General features: G+C 38.8%; 1 protein-coding gene across 16 annotated transcripts in view; it reads right to left on the reverse strand.

Moving 5' to 3' along the window:
* Positions 1–15,815, reverse strand: part of PCDH15 (protocadherin related 15) — a 1,681,879-nt gene that overhangs the window by 885,118 nt on the left and 780,946 nt on the right. The window contains exon 1 of one of the 16 annotated variants that reach the window (XM_053910268.1): positions 15,350–15,796. The exons of the other annotated variants lie outside the window; for them this stretch is intronic. The gene's annotated coding sequence lies outside the window, so the exon portion shown is untranslated. Of the gene's footprint in view, positions 1–15,349; positions 15,797–15,815 lie in introns of those variants that run through there. 16 annotated transcript variants of the gene reach the window in all.

Consider the following 15,815-nt stretch of genomic DNA (forward strand, 5'->3'; position numbering starts at 1 on the left):
GAAATAGTCTACACTTTTACACTAAAGAATTAGCATATACTGAATGGAATTCTCTTCTGATTTGTTTCTGCTTTAATTTATTCCAAGCTTTGCTACTTTTTAGAAGTTACTACCAGCTAATTTATAAGTCAGTAGTGTTAGCATCTTGTCAAGCATAAAAGCTAAGTTTAAATTTCTATTACGTGGGTCAATGTGATTAATGCAAACTATGACATTACTAATCAAGAAAAAAAAACATGTCCCTTTGTACAAATGAATCATACAGTGATAAAAACTTTTCATGCATTACAAGTAGGCTGTCCAAAGTTAAAGAAAGAACTTTGTTTTCATTGTTCAAGCAAAACAAAACAAAACAAAACAACAATCCATGTTACTCTTTTATTAAGAAAAACAAAAAGTTACTCAAATTGAGAGTAACATGAATCAAAACATTTGCTATGTTGAATTTCGAGGATGCAAACACTGTCGAGAAGTGATAGGGGACTCTCCGGTCTTTTATGATTTTCATGAGAAGTTATTCCAGGTGATGGTATAATTACTCGGCTTTCATCTATTCGAAGGTACCAGCCCAGCAGCTGTCTCTCTTAGCCCCTCCAGTTCTATCCTGTCATACCCATTAGCCTACATCACCCATTCCGTGTCTTTATGCCCACGGAAACCCCGCGGGAGTCATTTACAGCGACCTCCACACTTGCCTGTAACTTTCCCACAAGCCCTTCATGCTCTCTTTGGTCTTTGTTTGTCCTCATTCACACCTGAACCTATTCTAACCAGTCTCCTACCTCTACCACACTCCTGAAACAGCACTGCCCACAACCACATTCCTAAAGCCAATGGCCAACTCTCCCACGAGTCTTACCTGAAGTAGCAGCAACGCTGGGCACGACTGATTATTCTCTCCTCATTACAAGTAAAAATCATCCTTGTGTGTCCAGGTTCAACATCCTCTAGGAATTCCCTTCTGCCTAACTTCTCAGTGTCCTCTGCTGATGTGCCCTCCTGTCTCCAGTCTCTCAGCCGTGGGGGACAAAAGGTCAGTGCCCAGAACCACTCTTCTCTATGTGTACCCGCTCTCTTTATATTATCAACTAGTCCTAGGACTGGAAACCCTGTTTATAATCTAAAAATTGCAGAAGTTATAGTTCCAAACTGACCCTCTCATCTGAATTCCATACTCCTAACTTCTCTCATACTCTACTCCTCATTTCCATTGGGATGTCCAAAAGAGACGCCATTGGATATCCAAAACCAAATTCCTCCTGATCCCCCTCAAACCAGATCCTTCCATCTTCACTCCACTCAAGGGCAATACCTTTTACCTTGCTAAGGTTGAAATCCTGGGGGCCATCCTTGACCCCTCTTATTCTCACACTGCAGCCATTGATGGATGCACCATCGATCCTCTCCTAAATCTCAGTGAACATCTCTGTAATGATGTCAGCTCCACCTCCGTGGTCCAAGCCCTGTATGACCACCTCTTCAGATTAGCTTCTTCATAGGTATCCTCTACCGTTGCCATTCCGAGTTCATTGACAACACGGTGTCTATAGGAATTCTACATAAGCAAGTCAGCTCACACAACTCTAATTCATATCAACAAACTATAACAGGATTTAGTCCTCACAAACTCTGTAACTAACTAGTATCCTTCTCTCCCCTTGGCTCATTTTAATCAAATCATGCTAATTTTTTTTTATTTTTTATTATTTTTATTTTTTTTAACATTTATTTATTTTTGAGACAGAGAGAGACAGAGCATGAACAGGGGAGGGTCAGAGAGAGAGGGAGACACAGAATCTAAAACAGGCTCCAGGCTCTGAGCGGTCAGCACAGAGCCTGACGCGGGACTCGAACTCACGGACCGCGAGATCATGACCTGAGCCGAAGTCGGACGCTCAACTGACTGAGCCACCCAGGCGCCCCTCAAATCATGCTAATTTTGATGTTCTCCAACATGCCATGCATATGTCTTTCTCAGGACCTTTGCATTTGTTCTTCCCTTTTCCTAGAAAGTTCTAACTCCAGAAACACACCTGGCTTAACCGCTTACCTTCTTCAAGCCTCTGTTCAAACGTCACCTCACTGGAAAAGTCTCACCTGATTTCAGCATTTTAAGTAGCATGTCCATTTACCACACCTTATTTCATTTATCTGCTCTGCTTTTCTTTGCATCATATGATCTATATATTTCAGTTGGTAATTTGTCTATCACTTCACTTCAGACCCAGAGTTGTATGTTAACTTTGTTTGGACTGTTTTTGAAAAATTTTTTCAGGGGCGCCTGGGTGGCACAGTCGGTTAAGCGTCCCACTTCAGCTCAGGTCACGATCTCGCGGTCCGTGAGTTCGAGCCCCGCGTCAGGCTCTGGGCTGATGGCTCGGAGCCTGGAGCCTGCTTCCGATTCTGTGTCTCCCTCTCTCTCTGCCCCTCCCCCATTCATGCTCTGTCTCTCTCTGTCTCAAAAATAAATAAACGTCAAAAAAAAAATTAAAAAAAAAAAGAAAAATTTTTTCAGTGTTATATATAATCAAACTTAATACCTGTTACACAGCAAATGCTGAATAGAGATGTTTTGTATTAAGAAAATGAATATTTCTTCACAGAATGTATACAAAACCCGGGGTGTTTGGCATTATGCTGTTTTTTAATGGGATAACAAGTCTAAATCGGAACTATTTATCACAGATTGGTTTATGGTGTTGCAGTAAGATATTGCAATTCAGTGCTCCCCCACACTGGCTAACTGGGAAGCGGGATAGAATACTTAAAAGCACGGACTTTGTCTTGAATACTTGGGCAGTTAAACTCACTGGGCTTCAGTATTCTAATTGATAAAAGAGAGAAGATAATGGTATTCCCTTCATGGTCTTATTTAGATTTTTAAATGTAAAACACAAAACACATTGCTTGATGTATGTAAGTTTAAATCATTAATCAGAAGCTCATTACCACTACTGATGATAAAGAAACTTTTACATGAAAAGGCCATCAAATGAACTAGAAAGAAGATGGAATCAAAGCCTCAGCTCTCAAGTCCTATTTTTCTCCAGGAATTCCAAGAGATAATACAACAGCTGCCAAGAAATCAAGAATCATTTCTGAGAGTTCTTCCATTATAACAGAATACTACTTGTATAAAAAGTGCACTTCTATTGATGTAAAGAATACAGTGATTACCTTAATTAACAAAGCTAAATCACCAGTTACCTAAATAACTTCCATTTAGATAATGTTTTTATTTAAAACATGAAGCATGACTAAAAATCATCAAAATCGATGATACTTACAATGCAATATTTCTTAGCATGGGTGCAAATGAGCTGACAAAAGATTACTGAGCATGTAACATATTTATGAATTTTGAGTTTAAATTTTGAAAACTTACTTCATTTGCTCAATAACTTAAGTGTTCTCCATCTCCTATAAATGAAATAAGGTATAGTATGTATTTATTTGGAACTGTTTGAATGGGATATTTAAATTTTCTAATGTTTACTTATTTTTGAGAGACTGAGAGAATGTGCAGGGGAGGGGCAGAGAGAGAGGGAGAGAGAGAATCCAAAGCAGGTTTTGTGCAGTCAGCACAAAGCCTGAAGTGAGGCTCAAACTCACGAAACTGTGAGATCATGATCTGAGACACCCAGGCGCCACTAAATGGGATATTTATTATTATTATTAGTAGTAGTAGTAGTATTTTTATTTTTGAGAGAGAGAGTGAGTGAGGAGAGGGACAGAGAGGGCGACACAGAATCCGAAGCAGACTCCAGACTCTGAGCTGTTAGCACAGAGCCTGGCTCGGGACTCAAGCTCACGATCCGTGAGATCATAACCTCAGATGAAGTCAGACACTTAACTGACTGAGTCACGCAGGCACCCCTGAATGGGATATTTTATTGATTTTTTATTTTTTTAACGTTTATTTATTTTTGAAACAGGGAAAGACAGAGCATGAATGGGGGAGGGTCAGAGAGAGGGAGACACAGAATCCGAAACGGGCTCCAGGCTCTGAGTTGTCAGCACAGAGCCCGATGCGGGGCTCGAACTCATAGACCGTGAGATCATGACCTGAGCCAAAGTCGGACGCCTAACCAACTGAGCCACCCAGGCGCCAAGCATTGAATGGGATATTTTAAATAAATTTATTAAATTTAAATTTAATAATTTAAATAAATTTAAAATATCTTAGTGAGATCGGCAGACGTTGCTTGTAACCGATTTTTTATTGCCATTACAACAAATTACCAAACACTAAGTGTCTTAAGAAACATATTACTAATTATATCACAATTCTGGAGGTCAGAGGTTTGGGTTGGATTTGCTGATTTCTCTGCTCTGGGTTTCCCAAGGCTGAAAGTAAGGTGTTGGCCAGCAGGGCTCCTGACAGGAAGTCTTGAAGAATCTACTGTCTGGCTGTTCCGGACAGAACTCAGCTTCTTGTTGTAAAACTGTAGTGTGCTCTCTTGCCGGCCTTCACTGGCACCACCCGTACCTTCTCTAGGCTCTTTCCCATCGCTGCCTGCACCTGTCCTCCATCTCAAAGCAGGCATGTTCAGTCCTCTGGGTACTTGGGATCCCTCTGGCTTCTCCTGCTGCCAAAACTCTCTCAGCTCCCGCCAGAGAGACCACTCTTCTTTTAAGGGGTCCTGTGATTAGTTTGACTAAACCAAGACAAGACAAAATTAGCTCCCTACTTTGAGGTCTCTAACGAGAATTCCACCTGCAAAATTCCTTTTTCCATGGAAGGTGATAAATGCAAAAAATCCTGGGGTTTAAGGTGTGGCTATTTTGGGGGAAGTGGGGACTGATGTTTTCTATCACACTGCTAATTCCGATCTCGGGAAGTGCAAACACTTCCAAAAGTGATGGGCTTCACGACAACTTCAAAAACATTAAAGTAAGAATGAACACTGACTGGGGCGCCTGGGTGGCTCAGTCAGTTGAGAGTCCGACTTTGGCTCAGGTCATGATCTCATGGTTTGTGAGTTCGAGCCCTGCGTCCGGCTCTGTGCTGACAGCTCGGGGCCCAGAGCTTGCTTTGGATTCTGTGTCTCCCTCTCTTTCTGCCCTCCCGTTCTTGCACACTCTTTGTAACTCAAAAATATAAACATTAAAAAAAATTTTAAAAAAGAACAAACACTGACCCATTCTATCATTAACCTGCTCTTCTCTTCTGTATTCTTTGCCTGCTTATCAATTAAAAATATATCACTGTAAGTCTCCTCAAATGATTTCTGCCTACTGAATTTAAGGACAAACACATCTGTGTTGGTAATTCTATTAAGGTAAGAGAAAATCAGGGTCGACTGAGTGGCTCAGTCAGTTAAGCATCCAACCCTTGATTTCAACTCAAGTCATGATCTCATGGTTCGTGGGATGGAGCCCCGAGTCGGGCTCTGTGCTAATAGGGCCCAGTGAATGCCTACTTGGGATTCTCTCTCCTGCCCTCTCTCTTATGCTCTCCCTGCTTGTGCACACATGTGTTCTCTCTCTTCCAGAATAAATAAACTTAAAAAAAGAGCACTAAAGGTTGATTTAAACTGAATTACTTTTGTATTGTTGACTGCATATGATGAAAATCACATCAATGAAACTGGAGAATTTTGCCAGTAGACTCTATTATTTTCTCAATAATTAAGTATGATTCTGCATTGCTCCCAAAGGAATACATAAAGGAAACCATAAAAATATAATTTTCAGGGAAGTGAAATATATTAAATATATGGGTAAATTATATAAATTAAAAATAATCTTTATTACTGAGAATTATTATTTTATGAACTTAAATTAAAATATAAATTAGGAGTATGATACTTGAATTAATTTTCTTTAAAGATGAAATCATATAATCTATCTATACATTAATCTACTATAGAGTTTTACTTTTCGGTTCTTACTGAACATATACTGCAATTTGCTGTGATTTATGAAACAAGCAATGATTAGAAACAAAATATTCCCAATGGAGTAATAGCTTGTCAAGGTTTTGGAAAGAATGTACATTCTAAAACATCCTAAAAAATAATTCACTCAGCTTCCAATGCGAAATATCACATTGTCTATTAAAAACAAATAATTCAAAATATTTTCTTGGGCGCCTGGGTGGCTCAGTCGGTTAAGTATCTGACTCTTGATTTCGGCTCAAGTTCATGAGTTTGAGCCCCATGTTGGGCTCTGGGCTTACAGCATGGAACATGTTAAGGTTCTCTTTCTCTCTCCCTTTGCCCTTCTCTCCGACTCATGTGTGCTTTCTCTCTAAAATAAAAAATAGAGTAAAATGTTTTCTTTAAATATCTAATTTTAAGATTTTATTATTTTTATTTCTTTATGCTAAAGTTCTCACAGTTTCTGTATCTTGCCAAGTATCAAGTATAAATTAGGAAAGAATCCTATTGTGAAGGCATCTGTCCAGGTCTTGACCCTACTTAGACATTCCCAGATTAACCGAGGCAACATCCGTAATGGAGAGATTACATTTGGCTTTTATTTTAAAACGATTTTAGGGCTATATTCTGGATTATACTTGGACTCTATTTTCTCATGCTACCAAAAAATATAAAGGCTTTTTTAAAATAAAATGAGGACTAATTTGCCTAGAATCACTTTTGAAATGCCACACTTTATTTTTTAGTAGTTTTTACTGTTCTGTTGTAGTTGAATGCAGAGATGATACATGGTTATTCAAGTTAAACTGGAATTCATGAGAAGAAAATATCATGCATGCATATGGGAAATTCAAAACCTCAAACGTCATCTTTCCTCTGGTAGAACTTATAAATAACTTGTGGCACGTCAAATTGGCAATAATTCTAGCATTACTATTGGTATTTTTATTTAATAAATTGAACATCACATACAACTTACTACTAGGCCGCATTAACTATGCCTCAAAAATATAATTTCAGGTGCACCTAAAAAGTGCAATAGAAAAGAAAATGGAAAACACTAATTTACATATGTTACACAATATCAATGTATGGAATTTGTAATTCAAAGAATCCTAATTTTAATAGAATTGCCATGGCTATCTGGTAAAACTCAAATGTCAGAAATCATTTTCTACAAGAGCCTGAGTCTCTCAATCATCAAAATGAAAGAAGCATTTTATGTTTCCAGAAATACGTGTGTATGTTTATAGAATTTTGACAATATGTTTAAAAACACAGCAAATATGTTTTGAAACAAACAAGAGTAGATTGGATTTATTAATGTGACATATAGAGTGTACTTCCTTAGCAGTAGAAGCGGGATGACCCTCTGTAGCACGCAGAACTGTTACTTTTGGGGAACAAGTGGAAAATAAGCTAAGAACAGACATGGCAGTCTATGTCTGAAAGTTTGATTAAATATGTGTCAAGTCTTAATAATTGCTATGAAAAGCCAGCAGTACCCTATTAAAATTTCTGTGTTCCAAGATTGGGTTTTATACCACTGGAGGCAAACTACTGAACTATTCATCATATCAAAACCTCTACAGGGAAGAGACAGAGTGTTCTTAGCTATCAAATAGTATGCAAGTCCACAAATATAAAGAAAGTCAATTTTTTAGCATCTATTCTCATTCCTGACCTTTAAATCAATCTGATACACCCACATGGATAAGTTTCAGAAACTCAAAAGAAAACGCACTGAACACAGAGGACAATCCTTACTTCTTTTTCACATGGTCCCACGCAATTAGGTTCCTGAAACAATTCTCACTCTTCACCCTAACTCTGGTTGATGACAGTCTCATTGTAGACTTGGTCTTTGTTTTTGGGTCCTTTGGGTTGGGCTCTGGATCTAGACAAAGGTCTGGGTTTAGACCTCCACCCTGACACTTAATAGCAATGGAAACTCAGGCAAGTTGCTGGTCCTCTCTGGGCCTGGGTTTTCTCCTTTGTAAAATAATCATAATAGCTTCAACAATAATGGCTATTAGTATTTACCAAGTGAATGACCATTAATGTATTTTAATCCATAAATCTCCCTATCTTAGAGTTCAGAAAGCTGAGAGGATTCAAAGCCAGTTACAAAGGTCAAAACACAATTCGAAGACTCAAATCCATGTGTTTGGGGTAATACATCCTACTTATAGGGGTTGTTCAGAGTTGAAACAATGATAAAGCCTTAAAAAACACATTGCCTTACCTCAGTCCCTTAAAAGTTCTCAATAAAAGTAAGTGCCTGGTACATAATTCAGTTCTCAGTTCATATTAACTCTTGTCATTCTGGCAATGAACGGGAGCGGCATTCCTGTATTTCTACCAGTGGAGTTTACAACATAAGTCCGTCTTGTCCGGCTGCCCAAGTCCAGTTTTGTGCCTGGCACTCCCTTCCTCACTCTGGCCACCCATCCCGGGTCCCGTGGTAGTTCTGCACCAGCCAGGAGAGAGGGTGCTGGGATGGACATCCATATGAAGCAGGGAAACCTTTCTCTCTTAATAGGAACATTGGGAATTCTTTTGGCCTTCATGAGAAAATTCTCAACTCTACACCACAGGTTAAAAAAAAAAAAAAAGTAAATAGAAATCAGGTACCCACACATATTACTGGGATTTCTAACATCTTAGTTAAACTTCACACTGCAGTTAATCCCATAATCACACAGGGAAATAATCCATCATGCCAGGTCTCAAAGTCATTAGAATGACATCACCTTGCTATTTTTAAAGGAGATTGCACAAAGTACAGAAGCCTATGTGCAATCTGCAGCGTGCATCAGCAAGTATGACTGGCAAGAGGTACTCCATTTTATCTCTAAACTAATAGAATTCTGCTCAAATTGGGCATAAACCACATTGTTTTATCATTGCTTAAAAAGTCACGTATGCATTTCTGTTAAGTACGCATGCAAAGTAAACTTTATATAATGCTTATTCTTTGTGTTATTTTGGTTAAAATGTTAAATGCTTCTTAAGGTTTAAAAGGATATGCATGTAGGGGTGCCTGGGTGGCTTAGTCGGTCAAGCGTCTGACTTCAGCTCAGGTCGTGATCTCACGGTCCGTGAGTTCGAGTCCCGCATTGGGCTCTGTGCTGGCAGCTCAGAGCCTGGCCCCTGCTTTGGTTCTGTGTCTCTCTCTCTTTCTCTGCCCCTCCCCTGCTCGCAATCTGTGTCTCTCCATCTCTCAAAAATAAATATTGAAATTTTTTTTAAAAAAATAAGAAAAAGTATATGCATGCAATATAAATGATCATGTTTATTATCTGTAACAGTCAACTTCAGGAACTCGGAGCTGTCCTCAGCTGTTGTCTGATCTGTGATACAAGACGAAATTATAAATTCTTTGCATTTCCTTGTCCTCTGGACTTATCCTGTATGTTATCATTTTTATACATGGTTGAAATTCAAGTTAAAAGTTATGACACACTGTGATATCCCCTTGCAATTTTTTTATTTTAATGAGAACTACAAAGAAGACATTCTCGTGTGTGTGTGTGTGTGTGTGTGTGTGTGCGCGCGCGCGTGACAGAGTTTGAGGGATTAATGAAGAGGCTTTAATTAAGCAGTCTTGGGGAAACTGTTTTAAAATAGCAACTCAACTGAACCAAGTAAACTAGGTTAAAAACATTCAGAAAACTATTATATAAGCCGTTAGTGTGCTCCTCAGCCAATTGCCTTTTATGTCTGACCTGTGATTTTTAACTGTAGCTGAAATATGGCATGTAATTGCATAAAAACCCACCCATCCATTTATTGAACAATTATCAAGTATCTAAAATAAGTTTATGTTCCAGGTGGAAGAAAAAGAATAACAACAGATTTCTTTTGCTTTTATTCAAATCATTATCAAGCATTTATAACATTTTACCTTCTTATTATACACCCTGTATCCAGGTTAAAGAAGCTTCAGCATTTTTTTTCAGGGGTTTTGGATATCTTTCTATTACAGCATTTATCACACCATAAAAAAGCTATTTATTTTAGGTGTCTCTATACTTAGGAGGTCTTCAAGGATGGGGACCATAACACCCAGTGTGGTGTTAAGTCAGATGAACACCTTTTCTGTTTTTTTTCCCCCTTGCCTTATTCTCTAAGATTTTACTTTCATGGCCTTTTCTTTCCTATGCCCCACAAGCCAAATGCAGCTTTCTTTGGTTTGTAACTTGAATTCCTTTTTAATGGTGGAATTTGAGTTAGGCAAGGGAGATTTGTTGAAAACAAAAACGTGTCCTTAAGTCAGCAAAACATTTTTTATTCTTTATACACCAATGATAAAAATGCCACTGATACTATTTCCTGGATTGAATTCACAGGGACCATATTACATTCTTACCGAGAGAAACATTACGTTAGAGTGATAGTTCCTTACCATCCCTGGTTATTATTTGATTTGACTTCTTCTAAATCTCCTTCAACAGCTCAAACATAATGTAGTTTCCTAAATCAAACTACAGCCATATCACAGTTGCTGTGCATACATGTAGGAAGTATGTTTCATGTAATTTTTTTTTTTCTGATTAGATGACTCTTAAACATATGTGCATATAATGTTCCAGAACAAGTTGTGTAATGCATGGTATTGATCGTAATCTACATTTGTAATCTTTGTAATCTATAGATTCTAATATGGAGATTCTAATAGTCTATATGATATTCTATATTGTAATATTCTAATATGCATTCTTATATTCTAATCTAATATTTATAATCTATATTTGTAATCTGTATTGGAAGTTGCATTTCTTCACATCTATACTGTGGCATTATAGGGTTTAGGTTAATAAATAGAACATATTTTCAGCTAAAAATCCTGAAGATTAGTGCCTGCAAGGTCAGATACAATGTAAACACACTTTGAAAGACACCAACTTGGACTTCTGCTAACAGTGGACTGAATAATTTGCATAATCCTACCTTCTAAGAATCATTTGAAAAGCTGGACAGAACATTTAAAAAATCGGCGTGAAGTCCTCAAAATAGCAAAGAATTACCAGACTAGCATGTGAGGACCAGGAGTACAACAGAAATCTAGGGAAATGAGCTGAGCATTTTCAGACATTTTAAGCCTGAGGATATTTCCTGATCCCACAAGACCACTGAGAGGTTGAGAGGGTGAAGTGAGACGTACCATTGTTGTGGGTCCAAGGAGAAAAAGAAAAACTATAGTACATAGCCTGATAAACAAGAACTGATAAACTCTTTACTTTCACCAGGAATCAGAAAGTACACATCCACAAAGTAGAATGAACCAGACGTATAAATCCTTGTATATGGCTTGGTGCTGAGCTATTCATCCTATCGGTTGCAGAAATTGAATGGATGCGATCCTGGGGTGCCAGGGTCCTCATGTGACTGGCAGAAGCAAATGAAATTCCTCACTGGAGCTAAAGTTCATTTTCCTAAGCTTAAAATTATCTCTACAATTGTTTCACAATTATTATGTCACACACACATGCACAAATAAGGTGCATGAGGAAAATATACATCATAACAAAAATAAACAGAGATCATCAGAAATAAACCAACAAGTATAAATACTGGTCCGGGAAACACTTTCTGATACACAACACATCCTCCAATATAACCTCTATTTCAGAGTCGTCTTTATGAGGAAACTAAGTGGTAATTATCAGTGTGACAGACAAATGGCCTGAGCAAATCGACACGAAGATGAGACTGTAGAGTTGGTTGGCTGCTGCCCAGCAGGCAGTGAGGACCCTGTCACTGGTCACTGGGGTGTGTCTACTACAGAGAAGCGTGGAACAAGGGAGCTGGTGACTGGGGTGTGTCCACTACAGAGAACTGTGGACCAGGGATGCTTGTGACTGTCAGGCTTTCACTGGTGGCAGTAGCGTGACACAAGGTCCTAGTGGATGGAAGAGCCCTGGGAAGCGGCACATACCAAGTGTCTGGAAATACAAGAACACTGAAATGGAATGGTTCTTGCTGAGGCAACAGGTGCTTTGAGAAACACAAGAGCAGGCTGACGGTGATTCGTTATCCACTGTAGGCTAACACCTCCTGGTAGCAGGTAAAGAAGAAGTAAAGAAAGGTAAAGGCCAGAAGAAGGATTTAATCTTAAAACTCCAGAACTCCAGAGCGGGTCACACGGGAAACCGAGATACTCTGCTACAGCCAGGGCAGGGCTCTGGCTGGGAAAAGATGAAACTTGGAGACGTGGTATGGAAACATTCCTTAATTTTAATTCCCCAGACTATCTGCATCATCAGGGCCTACACAGAACTCATTGCTCTCAATCAACCAAATGACTTGAAGACGAATGAAATTGCTGTATATAAGAGATCAGATTTCTGAGAATAGTTTGTTCCTCTAGGGGGGCCAAGCAGAATAAGAAAATATCTACCTTGAAGCACTGGTCGTAATCAAAGTTGCAAGTACTTCACATTGAGAGCTACAGGAAACAGGGAGAAAGACAGCAGTGGATTCACATCGCCAGTGTCCACAGGGCACACACGTACTGAACAGAATGGCAGGCACGCTTGCCAACAGAATTTGAATTGCAGTTTTTTAAATCCCCAGAGGAAGATTTTTTTTCTTTTTTACCAAGCATATGTAATTGAACTTTTTTAAGTTAAAAGATGCTTGTAGCATCTATAGGGATGTTTCTCAGAACATGGTGGCTGATGCCATAATGAAGTTTTCTCATTCTTATGTCTACTCACCCTTATGAACAGTCATGACAAGGGGAATCAGCCCACCCTTTGTGGGCTCACCTCAGCAGTCTGTGCATCCTAACCAGAACAGAGAAACTCGATCACTGCGATTTCCTTATGGGCCGGATGCTATGGTGCGACCTGGGATCCGTACTTGTGGTATATTCATAGGATACATCAATACAAAAAAGCATGAAAAAGCAGTTTCCGTAGAGAACTCATTCTGGTGAAGGCGACAGTGGACACATCCGCCCTTGGGGAAACAGTTGTGACACGAGCGCCCAAGAATCAGCGGGCGTACTGTGGCATCTGTATCCCTCATTGATATTTTCTTCCTGTATGATCTCATTAGTGTGAAATGTATTGTTTGCAACTGAGAACACTGATAGACATCATCTTTCTCTTATTCTGGCAATATCTATCTTGAGTTCCTTAGCAGACACTTTGTTTTTTTCTTTTCCTGTGTGGGTCTCTACGATGGGTTTGCTTGTCAGATGAAAGGCAACACTCAAAGTCCCTGCGGTCCAACATTACGATCAATATACATATGTAGCTTTTTACGTTGTTAGTTAACATTAAATTAAGTTCAAATCAATTTCTTCAGTAGCATCAGACACATGTTAAGAGCTTAACACCCACATGTGGCTGGCAGCTATCATATTTGGCGATGCGGAAACAGAACGTTTCTATCAGTGAAGGAAGTTCTATTGGACAGCCTGCTCTAAGGCACAATGTGACTAGACCGCACATGCCTGCATTTAGATTAGAGAAGCCTTTGTTAATGGATTGATTGATTCTATTAACGGTTTCAAGTTGTAACCTTGATACCATGAGATATTACATTCATCCTTCACTCCATTGTTCTATCTGATTTTGCCGGTAAGGTTACAAGTGATCAAATTAGAGGCAGCGCTCACTTCATTTCAGAGTAACAAAAATCAAATCTCATTAGCACTCATTACCAAATACTGAGGGCTTCCTCCGAGCAACGTCCTCATGAATGATGTTATTCTCTATTAGAAAATCTACATGCTGACACTAAAAGGCTCATCCTGTTCAGAAAATACGTCTGGCTTACGTTTGAGTGTTCAGTTGGGTCCAGGGATGCCTGGAACGGAGTGTGTAAGGTGTGCATTTACTGCTGTCACCTGCCTCACGTGGACGTCTCTTCCTTTTGCTAATGGTGCCCCAATTTTGAAATCTCCCCTGATATATACACAGCCTTGGTGTTTCTGTCAATCAAAATGATCTACTCACCCTCCCCCGGCCTAGTGCTTGACTTTGGAAGCAAGGTAACCAACTGCGTTATGTTGCAAGAATTTATCACAAGGAGCAAAATTGAGTCGAATTAGTTTACACAAGAGCAGTTACTTGAAACAAAACCTCCTTAGTTCCTCCTCTCTAGACCCTAGGACTGTTCTCATTCGGTCCTTCCTGAAATTTGATTGTTTCATCTTTCTTTGAAAAAAATGTCTTCCTATAAGCTTCTAATGACTTAAAAACAAAACAGGTTCTAAGATAACCAGTTGGTTTATGGGAAAGTGTCTAGCGTGGGAAGGAATGCCACGTATCAATATCAGAACGTACGTAGGATGTACACTTGACATCCTCAAGTGCCATCCACACCCCTCGCCCCCCACCACGACAGCTTCACACACTACTGACCCACCGCTCATGGCCTAGATGTGGACTCCGAATTCAGCCGCCCAGGGGTGATCTAACCACCGTGGTTCTGCCCACTTCGGCCAGAATATTGCTTTCCTCTCCCCACAGTTGTCAGCCATTTGAAGCTCCATTTCCATCTGTGAGTGCTGTTAGAGATGTTGGCAAAGAGAACAGAGAAGAGAAACTACTACTTTCAAGAGATTTAACCTTGTCAAATCTGTTGGAGACTTAAAGAAACCATGTGGTAGGGCACCTGGGTGGATCAGTCGGTTGGGTGTCTGACTTCTGCTCAGGTCATGATCTTGCGGTTTGTGGGTTCGAGCCCTGTGTTGGGCTCTGTGCTGACAGCTCAGAGACTGGAGCCTGCTTCGGATTCTGTATCCCTCTCTCTCTCTGCCCCTCCCTCGCTCATGCTCTCTCTCTCTCTCTCAAGAATAAAACATTAGAAATAAAATAAAATAAAATAAAATAAAATAAAATAAAATAAAATAAAATAAAATAAAATAAAATAAAATAAAATAAAATAAAATAAAATAAAATAAAATAAAATAAAATAAAATAAAATAAAACCATGTTGTAAAAGTGATCAATTTGGAAAAACAACAAAAAACAAAAAACGACAACAAAAGCATATATTTGACTCATGTTTTCTATGTCAGCATTTAATCTAATACCTTTAAGCTACACACTGGACTATATATTTTCCTGAATGATCTCTTCAGGGTTATTGTCATAAGACAAATCTCTAAAACCTGATGGTTTAAATTAATCAGGATTCAGTGATAAATAATAGGGCTTAGTTGCTAAGTGAATTTTACCAATAGGCTTGAATTGGTTCAGATACTACAAAAAATCTGGTATGTCAACAATAATCCCATGAACTCAAAAGGGCTTAGAGCTTAAGAAAATTGCCAACATGAAACAACACCAAGAAGGTGGGCATTCATTTTGATCAATACAAATTAAGCATAATTATCAAATTTGGTAGACTGATATTTAAACACACTATAAGGAAGGTCAGTTGAAGTCTGATTTAAATTCATACATCCATCTGAAAAAGTTTATAAAATGCAGTTTCTATTTACTTACACATGTAGACTGGTCTGTATCACCATTTGAATAGAAATTAATAAGCGAAAGGTAGCCATGTGAATTCAAGCAGAATCATGTCTAAAAATCCTCCCTGTAGAACCACACTGCAAAAGACAGAGGTTTTGAATGCTGCAAACTAAGTATTTGGTGGGATTAGTGTCAGCTGTTAAATATAAAACATCTAATAGGAAATGTGACCCATCAGTCTACTCAGATAGCATGTTCTCTTCCCTGGTTCATAAGAGATATGTCAGGAACATAGAAAGGAATAGAAATTTAAGAACCTCAGAGCAATGAAACATCCAACATGTTTTTATTGCCACAAAGAATATAAATTTAATTTGCCATTTTTAATTTATCAGCCTTTCAGCTGTATTCCAAAGCTTAAGTAAGTTTATTTAGGAAGAGACATTAAGTGCAAATTTTCACATATGCTTTGATCTTTGTAATGTCCAAGTTTGAG

The sequence above is a fragment of the Panthera pardus genome, unplaced genomic scaffold (assembly GCF_024362965.1).
Source record: "Panthera pardus isolate Hobbes unplaced genomic scaffold, ASM2436296v1 HiC_scaffold_22, whole genome shotgun sequence".
Taxonomy (NCBI): domain Eukaryota; kingdom Metazoa; phylum Chordata; class Mammalia; order Carnivora; family Felidae; genus Panthera; species Panthera pardus.